Source organism: Gopherus flavomarginatus, chromosome 23 (genome assembly GCF_025201925.1).
Source record: "Gopherus flavomarginatus isolate rGopFla2 chromosome 23, rGopFla2.mat.asm, whole genome shotgun sequence".
Classification (NCBI taxonomy): Eukaryota; Metazoa; Chordata; order Testudines; family Testudinidae; genus Gopherus; species Gopherus flavomarginatus.
In genome coordinates, this window is record NC_066639.1 from 4,991,403 (window position 1) to 5,003,305 (window position 11,903).

At 48.1% G+C, this 11,903-nt stretch overlaps 1 non-coding gene across 1 annotated transcript; it reads left to right on the plus strand.

Annotated features, from left to right (window-relative positions):
- Positions 1-284: 284 nt before the first annotated feature.
- TRNAK-UUU (transfer RNA lysine (anticodon UUU)) lies at positions 285-357 on the plus strand. Its single transcript has one exon. It is a non-coding gene; the product is annotated as a tRNA-Lys (tRNA).
- The last annotated feature ends 11,546 nt before the right edge of the window (positions 358-11,903 follow it).

Here is an 11,903-nt window from a genome sequence, read left to right on the forward strand (position 1 = left end):
GCACAAGAGGGCATGTTTGATCTGGAAGCGAGGCTCTCCCTTACACTCAGTCTGAATAAAGGTCAATGTACCACTGCATGAGATAGGTCAATTTTATTTTGCTTTGTATAACCGTGTTTTCTCCTGGATCTGATATTTAACTAAAAAAAGAAGAATGTTTCTGGGCACCAGATGGAGGAGCAAGATTGGCCTAGGGCTGCTAAAGAAGCAAGAGTAGCAAATTTTCTGCCCTCTTTTTCTTGACTAGTTTCTCTTCTGCATCAAACTTGCCCCTTTTCCTGTAAACCTGGCTAGCTCAGTTGGTAGAGCATCAGACTTTTAATCTGAGGGTCCAGGGTTCAAGTCCCTGGTCAGCTGAAGAGGGGAGATTTCCCTGTATGGTACTCCTCCAACAACTGAAAAAGGCATCTCTTCAAGGTGTTATTTCACAACAATCTTTTTTCCTCCAGGACTTGGTCTTTTCTAGAAAGGGCCATGTACTGCCTAGGACGGAAGGGGCAACTTCCTCACATGCCCACTGGCCTCTCAGTCTGGATTAAGAAAGGCCTCTAGGAGTGCAGCAAACTGTTACATGCCAACTTGGTGAGCAAATGCAGGGCTGCACCCGCAGGGTCATCCACACCAGAACTCAGCAGAGATCTGGGGGTTCCCTATTGGTCCCATGGTGTAAGAGCAGCCCTCAGGACTTTGAATCCTGCAATCTGAGTTGAATTCTCAGTGGGATCTGAGGACAATTCCTGTGTGACCTAATCCTGCTGGGTCTTCCAAGGCTCTGTCTTGCTCTCTCAAATGATATGAAAGCCTGTCTTTTGCCTGCTAGCTGTTGTGACTTGAGCACAAGAGGGGATGTTTAATCCAGAAGGCTGGCCGTGCCTGAAGTCCAGTAGGTAGGGATGGGAGCTCCATTTTCTCTGAGTCCGAAGCTAGGTTGCAGCCTGGCCTAGGAGGCAGCCCTATTGGTTGACCAACTGGCCCAAAGTCATTTGGGCCATGTTGATGTTCCCCAGGAATGCTGAAGGGCCTAAGGTAGGGAGGCTCAATATTCCCCCCATCAGTCAGGGTGGAAGAGGAGGGCTGCAAGAGTGGGCAGGTTGATGAGCTGAACCTTCTAGCATTTAGTTGGGTACATAGTGAGGAACACAAACTGGGAGAAGCAGTTGCTGGCCTGTGAGGAATGACTCAGCCGGTGGCGTAAGTGGACCTTGTAATTACCTACAAAGCTGTGATGCTCAAGACCTATGTTTCGGCTACAGGGAATTTCCTCAGCCATGTATTTCCTCCTGCTCCACGAGTGCTGCTGAGGCTGAACATGACCTTCCACTTCTTGTGGGGCAATAGGATGTCCCTACCTAGACAGGAGATGTGTGGCTTTTCTGCCATATTAGAAGAGAGGTTGGGCCTGGTGGGCTTTGAAGTCTTTTATGGCTTTACTTTTTTGTTTTTACATTTTCAGTGGGTGGCTCCCAAGCAAGAGTTGACTCACCTGATCTTTCTTTCTTCTCCTGCTCTTTCTCAGCAAGGGGAAGAAAAAGAAGCTCTCCTTCAAGCTGGAGTCAGAAGGACAACATAAGGATGACCTCCTGAGTTCCAGCTCCAGTCCGTTGCTCTACCAGCTGACCCATCGAAGGACTGCCATCACTTTCTCCAGGTTCGCCCATCGGTGTGTTCAGAATGGAGAGGGGTAACTAGTGGTGTTCCCCAATGGTGAGTCCTGGGACCAATCCTATTCAACTTAGTCATAAATGATCTGGAGAAAGGGGTAAACAGTGAGGTGGCAAAGTTTGCAGATGATACTAAACTGCTCAAGATAGTTAAGACCAATGCAGACTGTGAAAGAATTTCAAAGAGACCTCACAAAACTAAGTGATTGAGCAAAAAAATGGCAAATGAGATGTAATGTGGATAAATGTAAAGTAATGCACATTGGGAAAAATAACCCCAACTATACATACGATATGATGGGGGCTAATTTAGTTACAGTTAATCAGGAAAGATATCTTGGAGTCCTCGTGGATAATTCTCTGAAGATGACCATGCAGTGTTCAGCAGCAGTCAAAAAACAAACAGGATGTTAGGAATCATTTAAAAAGGGATAGAGAATAAAACAGAGAATATATTATTGCCCATATATAAATCCATGGTAAAGCCACATCTTGAATACTGCGTATAGATGTGGTCTCATTTCAAAAAAGATATACTGGCACTAGAAAAGGTTCAGAGAAGGGCAACTCAAATGATTAGGATTTGGAATGGGTCCCATATGAGGAGAGATTAAAGAGACTAGGACTTTTCATTTTGGAAAAGAGAAGACTAAGGGGGGATATGATAAAGGTATATAAAATCATGAATGATGAGGAGAAAGTGAATAAGGAAAAATTATTTACTTGTTCCCATAATATAAGATCTAGGGGCCACCAAATGAAATTAATGTACAGCAGGTTTTAAACAAATAAAAGGAAGTTCTTCTTCACACAGTGCACAGTCAACATGTTGAACTCCTTGCCTGAGGAGGTTGTGAAGGCTAGGACAATAAGAGGGTTTAAAAGAGAACTAGATAAATTAATGGAGGTTAAGTCCATGAATGGCTATTAGCCAGGATGGGTAAGGAATGGTGTCCCTAGCCTCTTTGTCAGATGATGGAGATGGATGGCAGGAGAGAGATCACTTGATCATTGCCTGTTAGGTTTACGCCATCTGGGGCACCTGGCATTGGCCACTGTTGGCAGCCAGGACACTGGGCTGGATGGACCTTTGGCCTGACCTAGTATGGCCATTCTTATACTCTTATGAAGGGAGGGGCAGAGTCCTCTGACAGAGTTTCTGTAGTGTAGTCGTTATCACGTTTGCCTAACACGCAAAAGGTCCCTGTTTCAAAACCAGGCAGAAACAAAATTGCTTACTTCTCCCAGCTTCCCTGGCTGTCTAGCAAAGTTCCTAGTGCTGCCACTGGCATGTACCTGTGATAAACCGAACCCCTGCAGGACAGAGGGTGGGGAAATGAGCTGAGAAAGAGCCTTGGCATCAGCAGAGGAAAGCTAGAGGATTTGGGCGCCACCATTCATGCTGCAAAGTCTAGGGAGGGGCGGTTGGCTGCTGGGAGGTAGGATCCTGTGCCTGCCTCTTGGCTTCCCAGGGATAGCTACTTGCAACCCAGGAGAGGAAGGATGAATCTGGGTGAAAGGAAGACAAGCAAAGCTCTGGGAGGAAATTTGGGTGTGGGATGCTGGCTTTCTGCTTGGGGGTTGGGGTGCAGGAGGGGTGGTGCTTACCCTGGGCACTGCAACTCCCAAACTGACTGGTACACACAACCCTGTGACAGCAGCTCTCAGGTCAGCAGGGACAGTGAGTCTCCATGTGCTGTTGTCTGCAGGCGTGGCCCCCGTCATAACCTTAGTCCCAGATTTGGACCTTAGCGTCCAAAATATGGGGGTTAGCATGAAAACCTCCAAGCTTAGTTACCAGCTTGGACCTGGTACTTGCTGCCACCACCCAAAAAATTAGAGTGTTTTGGGGCACTCTGGTCCCCCTGAAAAACCTTCCCTGGGGACCCCAAGACCCAAATCCCTTGAGTCTCACAACAAAGGGAAATAATCCTTTTTCCCTTCCCCCCTCCAGGTGCTCCTGGAGAGATACACAGACACAAGCTCTGTGAATCCAAACAGAGTGACTCCCCCTCTCCGTTCCCAGTCCTGGAAACCAAAAGCACTTTCCTATTCCCCCAGAGGGAATGCAAAATCAGGCTGGCAAATCCAACACACAGATCTCCCCTGATTTCTTCCTCCCACCAATTCCCTGGTGAGTACAGACCCAATTTCCCTGAAGTAAAGAAAAAACTCCAACAGGTCTTAAAAGAAAGCTTTATATAAAAAAGAAAGGGAAAATACATACAAATGGTCTCTCTGTATTAAGGTGACAAAATACAGGGTCGATTGCTTAAAAGAATATTGAATAAACAGCCTTATTCAAAAAGAATACAAATCAAAGCACTCCAGCACTTATATTCATGCAAATACCAAAGAAAAGAAACCATATAACTTACTATCTGATCTCTTTGTCCTTACACTTAGAAACAGAAGACTAGAAAGTAGAAACTTCTTCTCCAAAGCTCAGAGAAAGCAGGCAGACAGAAAACAAAGACTCAGACACAAAATTCCCTCCACCCAAAGTTGAAAAAAATCCGGTTTCCTGATTGGTCCTCTGGTCAGGTGCTTCAGGTGAAAGAGACATTAACCCTTAGCTATCTGTTTATGACACGCCCCCCAAATTGCAGACAGTGGGGAAGCTCACTGGCGGCGATTTCCTTCTAGAACTTTAAAATAAACAGATTAATACAACACATGCACCTTTACATATACCCCTAAGTATATAACTAACAGACTTCTGCATTTTAAGAACACTTTTTAACTACTGAATTCTGGGAAACTCTCACGGGAGAATGCATCAGCTACTTTGTTAGAAGCTCCTGTGATGTGCTGAATTTCAAAATCAAAATCTTGGAGAGCTAAACTCCAACGAAGAAGTTTCTTGTTGTTCCCCTTGGCAGTATGAAGCCACTTTAGTGCAGCATGGTCAGTTTGTAGTTGGAACCGCCGTCCCCAAACATATGGGCGTAGCTTTTCCAGGGCGTACACAATGGCATAGCATTCCTTTTCACTGACTGACCAGTGACTTTCCCTCTCAGACAGTTTCTTGCTGAGAAACACGACAGGATGGAAGTTGTGATCTGTTGCTTCCTGCATGAGCACTGCTCCTATACCACGCTCAGATGCATCCGTGGTTACTAGGAATGGCTTGTCAAAGTCCGGGGCCCTGAGCACAGGGTCAGACATGAGCGTTGCCTTAAGTTGGGTAAAGGCCTTTTGACACTCATCAGTCCACTTAACTGCATTTGGCTGGGTCTTTTTGGTCAGGTCGGTCAGTGGGGCAGCGATTTGGCTGTAGTGTGGTACAAATCGCCTGTAGTATCCGGCCAAGCCTAAGAAGGATTGGACCTGCTTCTTGGACCGTGGGACAGGCCACTTTTGGATAGCATCCACCTTGGCCTGTAGGGGGTTTATGGTTCCTCGACCCACCTGGTGCCCCAGGTAAGTCACTCTGTTTCGGCCTATTTGACACTTTTTGGCCTTAACAGTTAGTCCTGCCTGCCTGATGCGCTCAAAGACCTTTTCCAGGTGTAGTAGGTGTTCGGGCCAGGAGTCTGAAAAAATGGCCACATCATCGAGGTAGGCAACTGCAAATTCTCCCAGTCCAGCTAGTAGACCATCTACCAGCCTCTGGAAGGTGGCGGGTGCATTTCGAAGGCCGAAAGGAAGGACATTGAATTCATACACCCCCGCATGGGTGACGAGTGCTGACCTCTCCTTGGCAGGTTCATCTAGCGGTACTTGCCAGTACCCCTTGGTTAAGTCTATTGTAGAGATGAACTGGGCACGTCCCAACTTCTCCAATAGCTCATCGGTGCGTGGCATTGGATAGTTGTCCGGACGAGTTACCGCATTTAGCTTACGGTAGTCCACGCAAAAGCGTATTTCCCCATCTGGTTTGGGTACCAGAACCACTGGAGATGCCCATGCACTGGTAGATGAGCGGATTATACCCATCCGTAGCATGTTCTGGATCTCCCGTTCTATAGCAGCTTGGGCATGAGGAGACACCCGGTAGGGTGGGGTTCTGATTGGGTGAGCATTACCTGTATCAATGGAGTGGTATGCCCGTTCAGTCCGTCCTGGGGTGGCTGAGAACAAGGGGGCGAAGCTAGTGCACAGCTCCTTGATTTGTCGCCGCTGCAGAAGTTCCAGGGTGGTGGAGAGGTTCACCTCTTCCACGCCACCGTCTTTTTTCCCGTCGTAGTAGACACCGTCAGGCCACTCAGCATCATCTCCCTGGACTGTAAACTGACAAACCTGTAAGTCTCTGGAATAGAAAGGCTTGAGAGAATTAACATGGTACACTTTAGGCTTTAGAGAGGAATTGGGAAATGCTATGAGGTAGTTTACAGCTCCCAGGCGCTCTTGGACCGTGAATGGCCCTTCCCATGATGCTTCCATCTTATGGGCCTGTTGCGCCTTCAAGACCATAACCTGGTCTCCTACCTTGAAGGACCGTTCTCTGGCATGTCTGTCATACCAGGCCTTTTGCTCTTCTTGAGCATCCTTTAGGTTCTCTCTAGCAAGGGCTAAAGAGTGTTGGAGGGTGCTTTGTAGGTTGCTTACAAAGTCCAGAATGTTAGTTCCTGGAGAAGGCGTAAACCCCTCCCATTGCTGCTTCACCAACTGTAATGGCCCCTTAACCTCGTGACCATACACAAGTTTAAATGGTGAAAACCCTAAACTGGGATGTGGTACAGCCCTGTAGGCAAACAGCAACTGCTGCAACACTAGGTCCCAATTATTGGAGAATTCGTTGATGAATTTTCGTATCATGGCCCCCAAAGTTCCATTGAACCTTTCCACCAGGCCATTGGTTTGATGGTGGTACGGGGTGGCAACCAAGTGATTCACCCCATGAGTTTCCCACAGTTTTTCCATGGTCCCTGCCAGGAAATTAGACCCTGAATCTGTAAGGATGTCAGAGGGCCAACCTACCCTGGCAAAGATGTCTGTTAGGGCCAGGCACACAGTGTTAGCCCTGGTGTTGCCTAGAGCGACTGCTTCTGGCCATCGGGTAGCAAAGTCCACTAAAGTCAGTACGTACTGCTTTCCTCTGGGCGTCTTTTTTGGGAAAGGGCCCAGAATATCCACAGCTACTCGCTGAAATGGGACCTCAATTATGGGGAGTGGCTGGAGAGGGGCCTTGACCTGGTCTTGAGGCTTTCCCACTCTTTGGCATACCTCACAAGACCGGACATACTTGGCAACGTCCTTGCCCATCCCCTCCCAGTGGAAGGACTTCCCCAACCGGTCTTTGGTTCTGTTCACCCCAGCATGGCCACTGGGATGATCATGGGCTAAGCTTCAGAGCTTCCCCCGGTACTTAGTTGGAACCACCAACTGTTTTTGCGGCTGCCATTCTTCCCGGTGTCCACCAGAAAGAATTTCCTTGTATAAAAGTCCTTGGTCTATAACAAACCGGGATCGATTAGAAGAGCTGAGAGGCGGTGGGGTGCTCCGTGCCGCCGCCCACGCTTTCTGAAGGCTGTCATCTGCTTCCTGCTCAGTCTGGAACTGTTCCCTTGAGGCTGGGGTCACCAGTTCTTCCTCAGACTGTGGACTTGGGCTTGGTCCCTCTGGAAGCGATGTAGGTGATGGGGTTGTTTCCGTTGCTGGTGAACCGCTCTCCGCTGGTGCACCTGAGGTTATTTCAGGCTCTGGCTGAGCCTTTTGAGTATGGCTGTCTGTTGCTTCTGCCAGTTCTGGCTCGCTGGCGCCCTCTGGCGTTGAGTTTGAAGATGTAGTTGCACTTGCTGGTGCTGGTTGCTGTTCCAGTTCCGGGCCTGGGACTGGAGGTGCTGTGGCAGTTTCAGTGGTTGGCATGGAATTTGGATCCAATACCTCTGTCTGGGTCTCTGGTAACACAGACGGAGCGTCTGTGGACGGTTCAGGAACAGGAATGGGTCTGGAAGCTTGCCTGCTTTGGCTACGGGTAACCATTCCCACTCTCTTGGCCCGCCTCACCTGGTTGGCCAAGTCTTCCCCCAGTAGCATGGGGATAGGATAATTGTCATAGACTGCAAAAGTCCACATTCCTGACCAGTCTTTGTACTGGACAGGCAGTTGAGCTGTAGGCAAGTCTACAGCTTGTGACATGAAGGGGTAAATTGTAACTTTGGCCTTTGGGTTGATGAATTTGGGGTCAACGAAGGATTGGTGGATAGCTGACACTTGTGCCCCCGTGTCTCTCCACGCAGTAACCTTCTTACCGCCCACTCTCAAATTTTCCCTTCGCTCCAAGGGTATTTGAGAGGCATCTGGGCCTGGGGATCTTTGGTGTGATGGTGGTGTAATGAATTGCACTCGCATGGTGTTCTTGGGACAGTTGGCCTTGATATGTCCCAGTTCATTACACTTAAAGCATCTTCCATCTGATGGGTCACTGGACCGAGGTGAGTTACTGGAGACTGGTGAGGTGGAAGAGTAGGGTGTCTGTGGCTTTACTTGGGTGGTATGTGGGGTCTTTGGCTGTCCTCGGTTGTAGGGTTTATGGTCTGTGTGCCCCCTGGGCTAATCGTTCCCCTTGACAGTAGCTTTCTTGCTTTCTGCCAGTTCCATCCATTTGGCTCCAATCTCCCCCGCCTCAGCGAGATCTTTGGGTTTTCCATCTTGTATGTACCGTGTGATGTCTTCAGGAACACCATCCAAGAACTGCTCCATTTGTATGAGGAGGTGCAGTTCTTCCAAGGTTTGAACGTTGTTTCCTGTTATCCAGGCCTCATAGTTTTTTGCAATGTAGTAGGCGTGTTTGGGAAATGACACCTCTGGTTTCCACTTTTGGGTTCTGAAGCGCCGACGGGCATGATCTGGGGTTATCCCCATTCTGTATCTGGCCTTGGTTTGAAAAAGTTTATAGTCATTCATTTGCTGCTTAGGCATTTCAGCTGCCACCTCTGCTAAAGGTCCACTGAGCTGTGACCTCAATTCTACCATGTACTGGTCTTCGGGGATGTTGTACCCAAGACAGGCTCTTTCAAAATTTTCCAAGAAGGCCTCGGTGTCATCACCTGCCTTGTAGGTGGGAAATTTCCTGTGCTGTGGAGCAATAATTGGCGCCGGGTTGGTAGGGTTGGCTGGCACATGCAGCCCAGCTTTTGCCAAGTCCAGTTCATGTTTTCTCTGTTTTTCCTTCTCTTCATTCTCTTTTTGTTGTTTTTCCATTTCTTTTTGGTGTTTTTCCATTTCTTTTTGGTGCTTTTCCATGTCTCGGCGGTGGGCCAACTCTTCTTCTGCTTGTTTCCTTCGGTAGGCCACCTCTTCTTCTTCTAGTTTTCTTTTGTGTGCTGCCTCTTTGGCTGCCTGTTCTCTTTGGTAGGCTGCCTGTTCTCTTTGGTAGGCTGCCTCTCTGATCTGTTCTTCTCTTTCTTTCATCTCCATCTCTTTTTGTTTTATTTCCAGTTGTCGCCTGTGTTCAGCTTCTCTGAATTGTTCTTCGGCCTCAATTTTTGCCTTAGAAGTCATGGTTCCTGTTTTCTTGGGTTGGGGTGCCCTCCGGTGTTTATCTTCTGCACTGCAGGCTCTGTTGCCTCCTGAAGTCTGCCTAGCAACAGTGCTTTTTTCCTTTTCTTCCTCTAGCGTAAACTAGAAAAACCACTTTATTTGCATATATATAGTGCTGGTAATGACTCTCAATGGGAGTGCTATTGTGTGACAAAAGACTCTTAATAGCACCTTAATGGTTTCTTGCTTATTATGCAAGCCACAAACTGCCAGAGAGAGCAGAAAAAAAAATTCTCTCTGGTTCCCTTTTAAAACCAAACTGTTTCTCTCTGCTAAAAAGCCCCTAGCAGAGAAAAGAAAAAAAAATTCCTACTGGCTTCTGGATTCTGTCTATATCCCAACCGCTGCTACACCATGTCATAACCTTAGTCCCAGATTTGGACCTTAGCGTCCAAAATATGGGGGTTAGCATGAAAACCTCCAAGCTTAGTTACCAGCTTGGACCTGGTACTTGCTGCCACCACCCAAAAAATTAGAGTGTTTTGGGGCACTCTGGTCCCCCTGAAAAACCTTCCCTGGGGACCCCAAGACCCAAATCCCTTGAGTCTCACAACAAAGGGAAATAATCCTTTTTCCCTTCCCCCCTCCAGGTGCTCCTGGAGAGATACACAGACACAAGCTCTGTGAATCCAAACAGAGTGACTCCCCCTCTCCGTTCCCAGTCCTGGAAACCAAAAGCACTTTCCTATTCCCCCAGAGGGAATGCAAAATCAGGCTGGCAAATCCAACACACAGATCTCCCCTGATTTCTTCCTCCCACCAATTCCCTGGTGAGTACAGACCCAATTTCCCTGAAGTAAAGAAAAAACTCCAACAGGTCTTAAAAGAAAGCTTTATATAAAAAAGAAAGGGAAAATACATACAAATGGTCTCTCTGTATTAAGGTGACAAAATACAGGGTCGATTGCTTAAAAGAATATTGAATAAACAGCCTTATTCAAAAAGAATACAAATCAAAGCACTCCAGCACTTATATTCATGCAAATACCAAAGAAAAGAAACCATATAACTTACTATCTGATCTCTTTGTCCTTACACTTAGAAACAGAAGACTAGAAAGTAGAAACTTCTTCTCCAAAGCTCAGAGAAAGCAGGCAGACAGAAAACAAAGACTCAGACACAAAATTCCCTCCACCCAAAGTTGAAAAAATCCGGTTTCCTGATTGGTCCTCTGGTCAGGTGCTTCAGGTGAAAGAGACATTAACCCTTAGCTATCTGTTTATGACAGGGGAAATGAGCTGAGAAAGAGCCTTGGCATCAGCAGAGGAAAGCTAGAGGATTTGGGCGCCACCATTCATGCTGCAAAGTCTAGGGAGGGGCGGTTGGCTGCTGGGAGGTAGGATCCTGTGCCTGCCTCTTGGCTTCCCAGGGATAGCTACTTGCAACCCAGGAGAGGAAGGATGGATCTGGGTGAAAGGAAGACAAGCAAAGCTCTGGGAGGAAATTTGGGTGTGGGATGCTGGCTTTCTGCTTGGGGGTTGGGGTGCAGGAGGGGTGGTGCTTACCCTGGGCACTGCAACTCCCAAACTGACTGGTACACACAACCCTGTGAGAGCAGCTCTCAGGTCAGCAGGGACAGTGAGTCTCCATGTGCTGCTGCCTGCAGGCGTGGCCCCCAGAGCTCCCATTGGTTGCAGTTCCTGGCCAATGGGAGCTGTGGAGTTGGTTCTGGGGGCAGAGGCAGCACATGGAGACACTCCCCCCACCCCAGGGGATGCTGGGACATGCCAGACACTTCTGGGAGTGGCATGGAGGGACAGAGGCAGAGTGGGCAGGGACCCACCTTAGTGCTGCTGGCACATCTCTGCACACCCATGGGGGTGGGCAGAGGGCCTCCATGAGCTGCCTGGAGTAGGGGCAGAGCACAGAGCTGCCTCCCCTCCCAGGTCTATTACAGGAGTGGGTGAGTGGGCTCTTTTGGCCAGCAAGGTGCAGCAAGTCAGACTCGATGATCACACTGGTCCCTTCTAACCTTAAATGCTCTGAGTCTAAAACGGAGGGAGAAGTAAAGGAAAAAAAACCAAACACTGTAATACCACGGTGATTCCACCTGCTCACAGTATAGTCCTGCCCCTTTCTTCCTCCCCTGGGTGTTTAACGACCTGCAGGACATTGATTCTCTCATTCCATTGATAAACTGATACAATGTGACGGAAATTAAACTAGTTTCCAGTTGAGAGAACAGCACCTCAGTGGGGTGGCTGGGAATTGAACCCAGGTCGACTACTTAGAAGGCAGCTATGCTCACCACTATACCACCAACACATCTGGTGAAATTATTCCTTATGCTTGTCCAATGAGGCTAGGCCAGAATTGAGGCATTTTCCTACCTGTTAAAATGTACTGGATTCTCTTCACGAAAAAGCCAAGCACCTCTATCTTCACCTGGGTTTGAACCACCAGCTTTTCAATTAGCCACCAGCTTTGTTAATCACAGACACAAGTAACTGCCTATTTCCCAAGCTTGTCTATGAAGCACCTTCAGGGATACACCTGACTAGTGAGGGAGGCGCACTGCTGGGGTTATGAGCTCAGGCCTCACCCAACGCACCGGTTTTCATTAGCCACGGAGCTCCCCCCATTGCTTTGTCTCATTCACATGGAAAGTGCCATAGGAGGGAGATGAGAGTAAATTCTAAACTCTGAAATGCGGTGGTGGCCCAGAGATCGGGATGAGGGGTTTGAAGAGAAAAAGCTCTATGAGTATAAAACCAGACAGTCTCCAGGGGCAGGTACGGTACAACACCTCAACAG